Genomic DNA, 13,303 nt, shown 5'->3' with positions numbered 1-13,303 from the left:
GATTAATTCAGACCCCCCTTCCTTTTTTAGTTGGCCTGAAAAATTATTGTTTATGTATAATATTGAGTCTGCCATTTATAAGTTAAAAGGGATCAAAAGAAGAGTTTTGGGGGAGAAAATATGGGCACCAATTGCTGATTGGATTTAATCACTCTGTTTGAATTTTCATGTCTCGTATTTTGTATGTATTCAAGCTGGATTTCTGTTCTTATGTATTGTTGTATTTCCTTGCAAGAAAACAATAAAACTATAAATATAAAAAATAAAAAAAAGAGATGGGCTAGGCCTGAACCCCTCCAAAGCTCCCACCTCTTTAAGCCAAACGCCCTGCCAGAGAGGGGTTTGCTGTGTCAATTTGTTATCCCACCAAGTGTGATGTAAGGCTGAGCGCCAGGCCAGCAGGACCGCTGGAGTCACCGTCAGTAGGGCCCTGGGCACTGGGCCACCATACAACATTACCTGTATGCGTGGGAAGTCCCAGTTAGATTCTATATGCTGGATTCGACCAGCCTCCATTGAATCAGCTGTGTAGGACGAGCAGCCGGGTTGCTAGGTAATATAGATCAAGATTAGTCATGCCCATGCCCACATCGAACGGTGGGATACAGCAGTGGGCGAGAGCCATTTGTGGTCTTGTGTTTCCCCAAAGGAACCTTGTGGCAATGCTGCCCAGTTCCCTGGACCAGCTGCGTGGGTGGAGGGGCACTAAGGTCGACTTGACGGGGTTCAGATGCAGACCTGAGACCTGCTCAAAGGTGTGAAGAAGTTGGAGGCACCTGGGCCCTGACTGGGCCGGGTCTGCAAGGAATAGCACCACTTTGTCTGCCTTTCCATTTCCAGCCGTGGATCTGGTCGTCTGTCTGGATGAAGCATGCCAGAGATTCCATCGCCAGGGAGAAGAGGAGGGATTAGAGGGGGCATTCCTGCCTCGTTCCTCGCCTGAGAGTGCTCAGTTTATGAGCACTCTCACTCTAGGTTTAGAATATAGAACCCGGATGAAGCGGCGGAAGTGTTGTCCCAGGCCCGCTGCTGCCAACACACTGTCCAAATATTGCCAGTCGACCGTGTTGAAGGTTTTTTCAAAATCGACTAGGAGGAGTGCTAGGTAGGGGGTGAGTGATTCGCAAGGACCTGACGAAGACGTCGTAGACAATGTCTTGTACTACGTGCCAGCATGAAGCCGCATTGGTCCGGGTGGACAAGTTTGCTGAGGAATGGTCATAGGCGTTGGGCCAGGATCGTGGTGTATAAATTAACCTCCGTGTTAATGACCGAGATTGGACGATAATCCGTGCAGGCGGGTGAGGGTGGTTGAGTTTTGGGGATGATGATGACGGTTGCCGCATCAGTTTTGGAAGGGAATGCCCCTGTCTCTGTGACCTCTGTAAATTAAGCAAAGAGGTGGGAGACTAGTATGCCCGGTATGTGGCGTAGTATTCTTTTGGGAAGCCGTCAGGCCCTGTGTTTTCCTTGTTGCAATCAGGGAGATGGCATCACTTATTTCCTCTTGGGTGATAGGAAGACCTAAAATGGCTGTTCGACCACATTGTGGGGAAGATGAAGTCTTTCCAGATTGGTCAAATCGGAAAGCGAGGCTTCAAGACTTAAGGCTGAGTAAAGCCGGGAATAGTAATCAGCGAAGGCCTGGGCTGTTGCTGTTGGCGTATGGTAGGTGACTCTGGATGAGTCCTGGACCTCTGGGACTATGAGGATTGCCATAGGATATGATGCCAGTCTGTGCAGTATCCTTCTGTTGTTGTCCCCCCCATCGATACACCCGGGCAATGGAGGACCTCCTTGGCAGCTTAGCTAAGTCTAGCAAGATTTGCTTAATCTAGTCCCACAGTAGCGCAAGCTGTCACCCATGAGATTCATCCGCCGCCTGAGCTGAGTTCCTCTCGCCTGTGCTTCGAGGAGGGTAAGTTGATTATCTTGAGTTAGTCACTTAGCCTTGAGTTGGACCCTGGTGAAGAAGTGAATAGTGGCCTTACCCGCTTCCCAGAGAGAACCTGGAGAAGGGACAGAGTTCTGATTAGTAAGGAAGTATTGTCAGAGTTCCTCCCAGATTACCGTCTTGATGTTCTTATCTTGGAGGAACCAGGCATTCAGCCTCCAGATGGGGCAGAGTGTGTCAGAGGGGTCGCCTAGATAAAGGAGAAGAGGTGAGTGGTCTGAAATACCCCGGGGAAGGATGCTGATGTCAGATACTCTCCAGCATTCGGGGGCTGGCATGAAGATCATATTGATGCTTGGGTGAATATGATGTGCTGTAGAGGTGTGGGTGTAGTGAGTGCCCCGGGGGTTCCATGCCATCCAGACATCACATATGCCCAGAGTAGTTGCCCAGTCTACCAGTCATTTTGCATGTAGCGTCCTACTAGAGGAAGGTATACCTGTGGTATTGAAGTCTGGCTGCATGACCGCATTGAAGTCACCCCCCTATCACTGTCTCACCCAGGGGCAGGGAGGAGATAACATCGCTAACCTGTCTCAGGGTTGATGTGAGTGTAGCGGGCGGGAATGTATATGGACACTGGATTAAGGATATTCCCCCCTAGCCTCCCAGACAGGGCCACGAAGCTTCCTTTGGGATCCCTGGTGGCGTGCATGAGTACGAAGGGGAGACTGCGCCTTAGGAGGATAGCCACCCCATGTGAGCCCCGTTCAAAACCGGAGGGCCTAGCTCTATCAAATCCATATTGCGCAAGGAAGGGACAGTGGTTGCCCATGAGGTGGTTCTCTTGGATTAAGAATACGCCGGGTGTGTGTCTTTGGACCTGAGGTCTGCTGTCCATTTGACTCTTTCAAACCGTCCGTTGACGTTCCAGTACTCGGAGGGGATCTCCCCTATTTGATGTCTGTGTCATGACCTATGTGTGGGGGCCAAGGAGATATGCAACTCCATTCCTTTAAAGGGCCGGGCCGCAAACAGTTGTGGTCTGGGTTGCTGTAGTCTAATGTGTGGGTTTCCGTGTGCTCGTGCTGATGAAAGGATAGAGTGCTGTGGACATTTACCAGTGGTGAACGGTACGGTCCCAAACCCCCCACCCTATACTTCTGGAACAGAAGCATCTGTCGCCCTATTAAATTCATACAAAGCAATGACAGAGCACAGCTAAAACAAGTATACAATTGACTAGTTGCAGTCAAAAGAGTTATTTAATATACAAAAAGAGAAAAAAGCTGTAACACTTTGTTCAGCATATAAATCTTCACCACTGTTGCCAAGTTGTTACAGCAATGGTACAGCCGACAAGTGTTTCATCGCAATTGGCTTTTTTTGCAGGGCTTCAATTTCTGTATCGAAGGATTTCTCATAAAACTACGGTCTTCCTATATTCAAAATTCAAAAGAAGTATAGATGACAATCCTCCAGGTCCCTGTCACGATGTCAAATGCAGCAATATATTTATAGTGTTGAAAACGTCCATGGTAGAGATGGTTGCAGTAAAACGGCTGGGTTGCCCGAGGTTGTTATCAACGTCTTGATTATATATACCAGACGCTCGAATTAGGCAGGTTCTGGGGTATGTGTCTTTCCCCGGAATGATATGTTCAAAAGTAGGTGGCTAAGCGTAACCCGGTGGTTCCCCTGTCGTACGTCCAATAGGGTCGCTGTAACATATATAATACAGACGTTGTAAGTAAAAAGCGAAGTAGTAAGACCCGTAAAATTATGTGTACCAGGTTCGCGTTTCCTACAAATCGTTCATTTTGCACCAATGCAAAATGAACGATTCGTAGGAAACGCGAACTTGGTACGCGAACTTGGTATGCATAATTTTACGGGTCTTACTACATCGCTTTTTACTTAGAACGTCTGTATTATTTATGTGTGCTGGGACAGTCTGTCCCGAGTTCCAGATGGAGTTCTAATCAGCTTCCCTTGCACCCCAGGTTAGGTAACTTTTCTTTAGATCGCCGGTCTTCGGGGAAAGGTCTGTGTCAATGAATTTGAGGCCTAGTGTCCTGGGGGGCTTCCCCCTGCGATTGGACGTTCTAAGGAGCAGCTCCTTTGCTGAGAATGGGAGCCAGTTGACTCATTTCAATTTCTACGGTCTTGGGTGGCTGAAGTGGGCGATCCTGATATGTCTCTGCGATTGCCACAACCTCTGCGCAAGCATGTGCTTCTTGTTCATGCTCTGTGGGACATCGGTGGAACCGCCTCGGTGCAAGGTCTTGAGGGTGAAGTCGTGGCCTGTGGTCTGAGGGAATGTTCCTCGGTCAGTCAGGTCCAGGCTGACTCCGGGGATTCAAAGAAGTTGGCTTTGTCTTGGAATACAACCCAGAAGAGAGCTGGGAAGAGCAGCCTGTATTGGAGAATAAAAGGGCATCGTTTTTGTTTGACCTCAGTGTACAAGCGCCGTGGGACCTGGACCTCTCTTGTACAATCTGGAAAAATCATTATGGTAGGTCAGGGTGATCTGGGCTCAGGCTTTCTGCAAAATTGCATCTCTGTCCTTGAAGTTAAGGATCCCGGCAATGAAGGGCCTGTGAGGAGCACCCAGTGGTGGTCTGGGCCCCAGGGGTCGATAAGCTTGTTTCACTGAAAACCATGCTGATAGTATGTCCTTAGGCATCCGTGATTCACGCTATTTCTCGATGAGGGTCACCGCCTGGCCCTGTTATGCCCCCTCCGGGAACCCCACCAGGCAGAGATTGTTGCGTCTTGATCGATTTTTGCCATCTTCGGCCCTTCTATGCAGCTCTTTTGTATGGGTTCCGCTGGAGATACAAAATTCCACCTCCGACATGCGGGCTGTCGCGTACGGAGATCCTGTCACATAAGACCCATGTCTACCCGGACTTTGCCAATTTTGTTCTCAACTGAGGCCTGTAATGAACTGATGGCTTGGAGAATTGTGGTAATATCTCCCACACAAAGAGCAGGTTTCTCTACGGTCCCTTCTGCGGGTCCAGGCTCATTTGTGATGAACTGGCCCATCTTGGTTTGCGTTGCGGTTGGTTTCAGAGCTTGGTCTTTCCCCATACTGAGTAGGGGTGGGGCGACCCTTTGCCAAACCTGTCTTAGGCTCAGTTGACCAGTCACCAATTTGGGAGTAAAGGCTGGCCCCTGCCTTAGCGCTGAAGGGGTGTGGGGGGTTTATCCGAAGTTTTTTGGTTGGCATTGGCGCCTTCTGTTTTGTCCAGGCAAGAGTCTCAGGTCTGCGCGCGTGATTTCTCACTGGATGTACAGAGTAACTGGGGCCCTGCGTTGCAGATATCTCAGCCTAAATGCTGACGGATGCCAGTGAGTTGGTATGATAATATGGCTATTTCGCCCTGAAGGCCTGTTTGTCATCTCACTTTGGGAGGGACTCCCTGTGTTCAGCCACCGCGACCCTGGGGCCCAAGCTGACCCTGTATTGGGTGCTCTTCAGGCGTGGTGTGTGCTGGGCCTGTTGCAGGCGTGATTCTGCTGGAGTCCATGCTTAAGTCGCTTATAGGGACTGCTGTGGGGCCAGAATTGGATGCTTGTGGTCCCTGTGCTTGGACCCTTCAGCAGAGTTTTGGAGTTAGGAGCAGGGAGCGTGCATGTTTCAGTCTATTCCAGCCCCCAAACCTTCACCCCGTCTGATACCAGGCCTGACTTGGGCCCTTAGTTTACCGTCTTTATCGACTGCTCTGTGGTGGCTTGGACTGGGCCAGATTCTTGTGGTGGTCCCGGGTGATAGGACCATGGCTTCCACACTCTCCTGTCTGGGGAGACGCTGCTACTTGAGCCTCCAGAACTCAGGCGCGATGGAGAGGGTATCCTTGGTTCTGCCTCGGTCACGCTGTAGATGGGCTGGGAGCGCAAGTTGCTTCTCGGTTGGTGTTGCACAGCCCGGGGTCTGCTTCTTCGAGGTCCGATGCCTCACCCCCCAACCAGGATCTGCCGCGGTAGCCGTTCTGAACTCCCAGCTAAAACGGAAGTCTCAGACGGCGTATTAGACATTCATGTACCTCAGCTCTGGAGGGCGCCATTGAGAATTTTGTTCTGCGGAGTCTGAGCCGCCATCTTGGTTGGAAGTAGCTTCGCAGACCACGGAGCTCATTCGGTCGCGGGTGGTCGTTTCGATGGCCTCCCTTCGCCATAGGAGCCCGCCGCTTGCGTTAGCGGGTCGATGTCTGTCACTGTGGATGTTAATATTCTGCCGATGGGCTAGTGAACTTAGAGCAGATGACAGAGGGGTCCGGAGCTCTCTTACAGTGCGACCGCCATCTTGACGCTCCAAGCCACGCCCCGACTACACACACTTAAACAATATAATATCCACAACACACACCTTTAAATTAAACTATAAATAATAAAACACAATTAAAATGTATTTTTAATTTAAAAATTATTACTATTAACAACTAATAGTAAAGTAATTAAAATGTATTTAATTCCCACCCTTTACCCCTTTAAAATTAAAAACAACACACACAAAAATAAACAATTACCCAAAATAAATATCAAATAATTACCATTAATTAGTAACTGTATATTACATAATTAAATACAAATTACTTCCCACCCTTTACTTCTATAAACACCACAGCACACACCTAAAACAATTACCATATTTAATTAGTGATTAATTAATTAAAATTAATTAACATCCAATTAATTCATCAATTAAAAATTAAATATTTCCCACCCTTTACACCTATAAACACAAGACACACCTAAAATTAATTACACAGTTACCATAATAAATTAAATAAATTACCAATTAATTAATTACAATTAATTACCAACCAATTATTAGTTCATTAATAATAAATTACTTTACACATTTAACACTATAACATCTCAATTAAACAAATATTAATAAATAAAAAATAATTAATACATTTATTGTAATTAAATTACTTTCCACCCTATTCACCTATAAACCCACAACCTGCTACGGAACTAAAAACGCAAAATTCAAATACATTTGTTGTTAATAACTGCTAAAAAGGTAACGCATATATTAAAAAAAACAATTCTTATACAAACAATACATCACATACATATAAAATATATACTAAAATACATAACATTAATAAAAAACGATATTTTTAACAACTACATTTTTGGAACCGATATTAAACACTTAAATCTATATTCTTGACCACGATATTCTTGCTGTCAATATTTCTTATCCACTATATTAATGACACAATATTTAGGCAACTCAATATTTTTTTTAGCGGGGATTTCAAAAAGACCTTTATTGACACCGTTCAAATCGGACACAGCAATGTGCCTACATCCCAACGGGCCGGCACTGCGGCATGCACAGTCTTTGCAGAGGGTGATGGGGAAATGAACACAGCAAGCAGCCGCGGCCGGCAGTGGGAGGAAATGCAGGGCGGTGACGTGGGGAGGGGGAGGGGCAGGGTGGGGGGTAGTAATGTATGGATTACAGAGTTTTACAGGTAAGTAAACATTGAAATAAAAAAACGAATTTCGTGGCGCGCAGTGCATCGCATTTTGGAATGCAGTGCACTCAACGAAATTCGATTTATTTAAATGTTTACTTACCTGTAAAACTCCGTAATCCATACCTTACTACCCCCACCCTGCCACTCCCCCTCCCCACGTCACCGCCCTGCATTTCCTCCCACTGCCAGCCGTGGCTGACAGCAAGGCGCCTACAACCCCACTGGGCCGGCCCCGTCAGGTGGGCAAGCATTATGGACAACTATCAACTCAGGTCTCAAACAATTACCTGTAAAACATCTTGGTTAATAAGCCACATTAATAACGTCTTCTTTTGCCTTCTGTGCCAAAACATAGCCACTTCGGTTTCCATACACTGTTCACAACCCATGTTAATTTTCCCTGCATGTTCAATTACACTCACTCCAACCCAGTAATATGATCAACGCGTTTCTATCCCCGGGAATCCCACTGTCTCGTCAGGGCCCTCCTCTTCCCGCACCCCGCCCTCCCTCTGACCAAGGTCAGGGACCTCGTACCCAGTGCCGGTATGTTCCAAAAGATATGTTTGAAGAAGAGCCCAAATATCTCTAGGGCGGGAGGAGGGTGGCATAAATTCAGCATAGGTGTGTAACTGTTCCTGGCAATATATAGGATCACTCAGCCAGTCCTTGAAATTGGGAGCGCGGCCGCATCCCCATCGGCAGGCTATTCATCGCTTTGCCAGCTGGCAGGCCAAGGAAGCATATCTACGTATCTTGGTATGGATTTGTTCTGTATTTCCTAGGAGAACAGTAAGGGGTCTACGGGCACGTGTATTCCAGTCATTTCGTCCAGCGCATGAAGCACCTCCCTCCAATAGTCCTGGACAGTCGGGCAGTCCCAAGCCAAGTGCCCAAAGTCAGCTCCTCCCGCCCGCATCTATCACAGCGGTCATTGTCTCGCAAGTGCAAGCGGTGTAGCCGAGCCGGCGTGTAATATAATCGGTGAATATACTTATAATGTATAATGCGTAGTCTACTATTGGCCGATATGGCGCCAGTCTGGCAGCAACAAAAGGACCACTGTTCTGTCAAGATAGAAGATCCCAATTCCACCTGAATTGAATTGAACTGAATAGAGATTTGTAAAGCGCTACTTGCCCGAAGGCGTCAAGGCGCAAAGGATGGAATAAAGCCAGGTACAAATATAAAGACACAGGGTGTAGAGGCCTAGGAGTAGGCTTCAGTAAAGAGTAGAGTTTTAAGGCCCTTTCGGAAGAGCAGAAGAGATTCCTGGCCCCTGAGTTCCGACGGGAGCTCATTCCAGAGTCTAGGGGCCAGAGAGGAGAAGGCCTTACCTCCCCATCTCGCCTTAGCGACTCGGGGGACGGTCAACAAATTCTGGCTGGCAGAGCGCAAGGCTCTGCCAGGGTCATAGGTCGACACTAAGGTCCTGATGCCTTCAGCTCCCGTACCATGAAGCGCCTTGGGAGTAATGGTCTGAATTTTGAATTTTATCCTGGCATGAACCGGGAGCCAGTGAAGATTTCTCCTAATCCTGGTACCTGAAGAGCGTCTGGGGGCATGTACAACAAATCTCGCTGCAGCGTTCTGGACGACCTGCAAACGATGGAGTAATTTATTACTCATGCCAAGATATAAGGCATTGCAGTAGTCCAGTCGCGAGGAAAGGAGGGCAACTGCAACGAGTTTCCGGGCATCAGGAGAGAGATAGTGGGTAAGTTTTCTTAATACCCTTAAAACCCCGCAGCAGGTTGAGACCGTTCTATTTACTTGCGTGTCAAAAGCAAGTGAGGTGTCAAAAATGACTCCCAGGTTACGGGCGACAGATGAAGGCTGGGTACAAGTTCCCAATGTTTGGGGCCACCAATCATCCGACCAAATCTCCTTATTTCCACCAAAGACCAGGATCTCCGTCTTTTCCCCATTTAATTTAAGGAAGTTTGATGCCATCCAGCCTGCCACTGCTTCCATACAGTTTCGAAATTTTAGGGCCGTGGTCTCGACGGATTGGGACAGGGAGACCATGATCTGGGTGTCATCGGCGTACGAGAGCACTTCCAGTCCAAAAGTTCTAACCAGCCTAGCAAGAGGGGCCACATTAACGTTGAAGAGTGTAGGGCTCAAAGCCGAGCCCTGAGGGACCCCACACTGTAGAGGCATGGCATTGGAAAGGAAGTCACCCAGTTTGACCCTCTGCTCCCGATGGTTTAAAAAAGAGGTGAGGCGGCTCTGAGCTAAACCCTTCACTCCCGTCTCACTGAGGCGGGAGGCCAGAATGGAAGGCGACAGGGTGTCGAATGCTGCTGTAAGGTCGAGTAGGATCAGAAGAGTTGTCTGACCTCTATCGACCTTAGCGTGGATGTTGTTGACCACCACTGTAAGAGCTGACTCGGTGCTTTGCGACTTTCGGAAACCATGCTGAGATGGATCAAGCAGGCAGGTCTTATCCAGAAAGGCGCTAAGATGGAAATTTAGATGGGCCTCCAGCATCTTAGCAGGAGCGGGAAGGAGGGAAATGGGACGAAAGTTCTTAAGAGTCCCAGGATCCAAGGAGGCCTTTTTTAGGAGGGGCTTAATGATGGCAGTCTTCCAGGAGACTGGAAACTCACCACTGGAGATGGCTCTATTCATAACTTCCAGAAAAGGGGGAAGTAAAGTGTCCCTGCAGTTTTTTAGAATTTTGAGAGGGCAGGGATCAAGGGGAGATCCTGACTTAGTCGAGTCTAGGAGTTTGTCCAAGGTCTCAATCGTGAGGAGGGGAAAATTGGAGTAGATGTCATTGGGAGCTGATGTGTAGTCAGGGCTGAGAAGGGGAACATGAGTGAGGTTATGAGTCTGGAGAGCTGTGTAAATATCCAGAATTTTAGTGTGGAAGAAGGTGGAGATCTGGTCACAGAGTTCTTGAGAGGGAACTATGGGATCAGGGTGTTGAACAAGAGATAAGGTATCTACCACCTTAAAGAGATCACCAGGGGAAGTGAGGGATGAGGTAAGTTTGGAAAAGTAAGATTGCTTTTCAGTTAACACCGCCGCTTTGTAGCTCTTTAGGAGATTTTTATGCTTGATCCGTAACTCTGCATCAGGCTGAGCTCTCCAGAGCCTTTCTTGCCTCCTACACTCCTGTCTCTGAAGTCTAAGAGCTTCTGAATATCAGGGCGCTGACGGGCGTTTCCTAGCACAATAGTGAGATTTAAGCGGGGCTAGGGTGTCCATAGCCCTAGAGATAGTGCTTGCAAGCTCATGGGCAGTGGTATCAATATCCTGAGAGGGGGGAGCCTTAAAGCTGGTGATAAAAGGGCCAAGTGATTCATTGGACAGGCCCCTATAATTCCTCTTTAGAACCCAACAGTTCAAGTCCATGGGAGAGGCGGGAAGAAAACCTGAAACAAATTCCAGGGGGACTGCCTTGTGATCCGACCAGGAGAGGGGCAAAGGGGAACCAATCTCTAACCTGGGATCATTGGTGAACACCCCGTCTAAGATGTGGCCAGCAGAGTGGGTAGGGGATAGCACTTTTTGGGAAAGGCTAAGAGAATCAAGTGAGTCCACCAGTGACATCGTATCGGCCGAATTGAGATTTTCTAGATGGAAATTGAAATCTCCAAGAATAGTGAGGGAAGGCCTATTGATGAATGGTTCAATTACTTCAAGTAGATCAGCGACAAACGGGGACCTAGAGACTGGGGGTCTGTAAATAAGAATACCGGTAAAGTTTTCCTTCGGAGAGGAACTGAGAGAGAAAAAGAGGGCCTGAAAGGATTTCTGGGGAGACAAAAGGTGCTCCATACGACAGGTAAAAGAGTTCTTATATACAATGCCTATTCCACCCCCTCTACGGTCCTCTCTATCCTGTCTCACCATGGCATAGCCATCGGGGAGGGCATTAATCAGGTCACGCCGTCTGAGTCCGAGCCCCATGTTTCGGTGACAAAGACCCAGGAAGGTTTTCTATCCGAGACAAAATCTCGGAAAGCAAAATTGTTGCTGACCAAGGAACGAGCGTTAATAAGGGAACCCACTTCTTTAGATGAGGGAGGAGGGTCCTGTTTCACCTCAGTCCTAGATGACTTAGCGACGTAAGCATGATTTGACAGACTAGGGTTGGTCATGCAACTACAAATAAAACCATGAAGCAATTGCTCAGGAAGCAGAGTGTGATGGCACGGCTGCCGGTGGGGTCTAAGAGAAATAAGGGAGCCTGACAGGTCCCCATAGTCATCAGGAGGGGTAATAGGGATAATAGGGGGCTGGGCAGAATGACAGACCCCTAGCGCCTCCCTGGCGCTGACGGGCGCAGACGGGCAGGACTCTGGCATGACTCCGGCTAGAGTCCGGCCAGTCCGCAGTGCGTGTCCGCTGCGCGGAGAAGACGATCGTCCCCTTATATGGCCGACTAGAGCGCGTCCGAGCGCTAGAATACCCCCAATATGGCCGCCAAAGCCAAGTTCGCCTCCCCGGGGCCGTACTCTCAGCGTCAATGCTCGGCTGAGAGCGGGCCGGGCAGCGACTGGTAGGGGGAGGACCTGGACAGGTAACGAGAATGCTCATAAGATTTAATAGATGCTCCGCACCCAATGCAGATAATTAAAAAAGGCTTTCCAGATCGAGCCTAAGAACGCTTATTTAATCAAGCACAACAACACACAAGGTAAAAGCAATGTTAAAATAATAGGCAAGAGTGCAAAGAGAACCTCCCGGCTTGTCGCCTCAGGAGGGGGAAGGTACCATTTGCTTTTAGCTGGAGCTGGGTCCCTCTCCCACTCTCCCTGAGTCGTGCGATAAAGTCGTGACACTACATGTTCCGGGGAGGCCTGCTGTAAGAGAATGTGTAGAGGTAGCATAATAGGGCGTTCTAGCGGAAAGTAGTGTGTTAAAGAGCGCATATCTTGCCTAAGCCTCACATAAAACAAATCGCTCCAAGGGGGGGATGTGGTGCCAAAGAATTTCTCACTGGTGCTAAACTTTCCGTGTCTGTACAATTGGCCCCAAGTTAGGCAGGCCAATGTACGTAGCATACAGCGGCATCCTTTCTCTGTTGTGACTGGTAGATCATGTCGCCCCTGTAATGGCGCTATAGGCGAGTAGAGTACAGGGATCATGCCATACACTGGTGGTGCATTGTACAGTTGTAGAGGCAAGGTCCTGGGGACTGCGGGAGTGCTGAGATAAGCTGTGCAGGGTGTGGGAGCCATGTAGCCATTTTCGATTGCTAGGTGAGCATGTAAGGGGGGGTGCATCCAGTAAGTAAGCCTGGGTGCAGATGAAATAGAGTTCCATATCTGGGACCTTGAAACCTCCAGAGTCAAAGGGACAAGTCAGTACATCCCATGTCAGCCTGGCTTGTTTTCCACCCCCGCTAATCCAATCAACTGAGTCTTGATGCATTTAAAAAAAATGTCTACTAGGAGCGTGAGGAATATTGGTAAAAAGGTAGAGCAGTTTGGGCAATATAACCATTTTAATCAGGGATACTCTGGCCGCCATGGAAAGAGACATCGCGATCCACCTGGTGATCTTGTCAGTTATGACGTCTAGTGCCCGTCCATAGTTGGAGCGCATCAGTTCCCCGTGGCAATGGGAGACATGGATGCCAAGATATGTAACCGTATCCGCACAGCACGCAAGAGGGTAGTCAGGCTCAAACTCCAATGTAGAATCTGTAAGAGGGATTATTTGTGATTTCCCCCGGTTCACGTTTATATTTGATAGTTGGCCAAATAGGATTAGCAAGCGGAGAATGGGGTTAAGGATGATGGCGGGATCCCGCAGGTATAGCGTAAGATCATCTGCAAACAAGGAGATTAGAATCTGCCTCTCTGGATAGATCAATGCATATTCCTGAAAGTGTTGTCCGACCTTGGCCGCAAGGGGCTCGATGGCTATGGCAAAGAGAAGAGGTGAC

Source organism: Lissotriton helveticus, chromosome 5_1 (assembly GCF_964261635.1).
Source record: "Lissotriton helveticus chromosome 5_1, aLisHel1.1, whole genome shotgun sequence".
Lineage (NCBI taxonomy): Eukaryota > Metazoa > Chordata > Amphibia > Caudata > Salamandridae > Lissotriton > Lissotriton helveticus.
The sequence above is the reverse complement of the archived record's forward strand: the minus strand, read 5'-3'. Positions refer to the sequence as shown.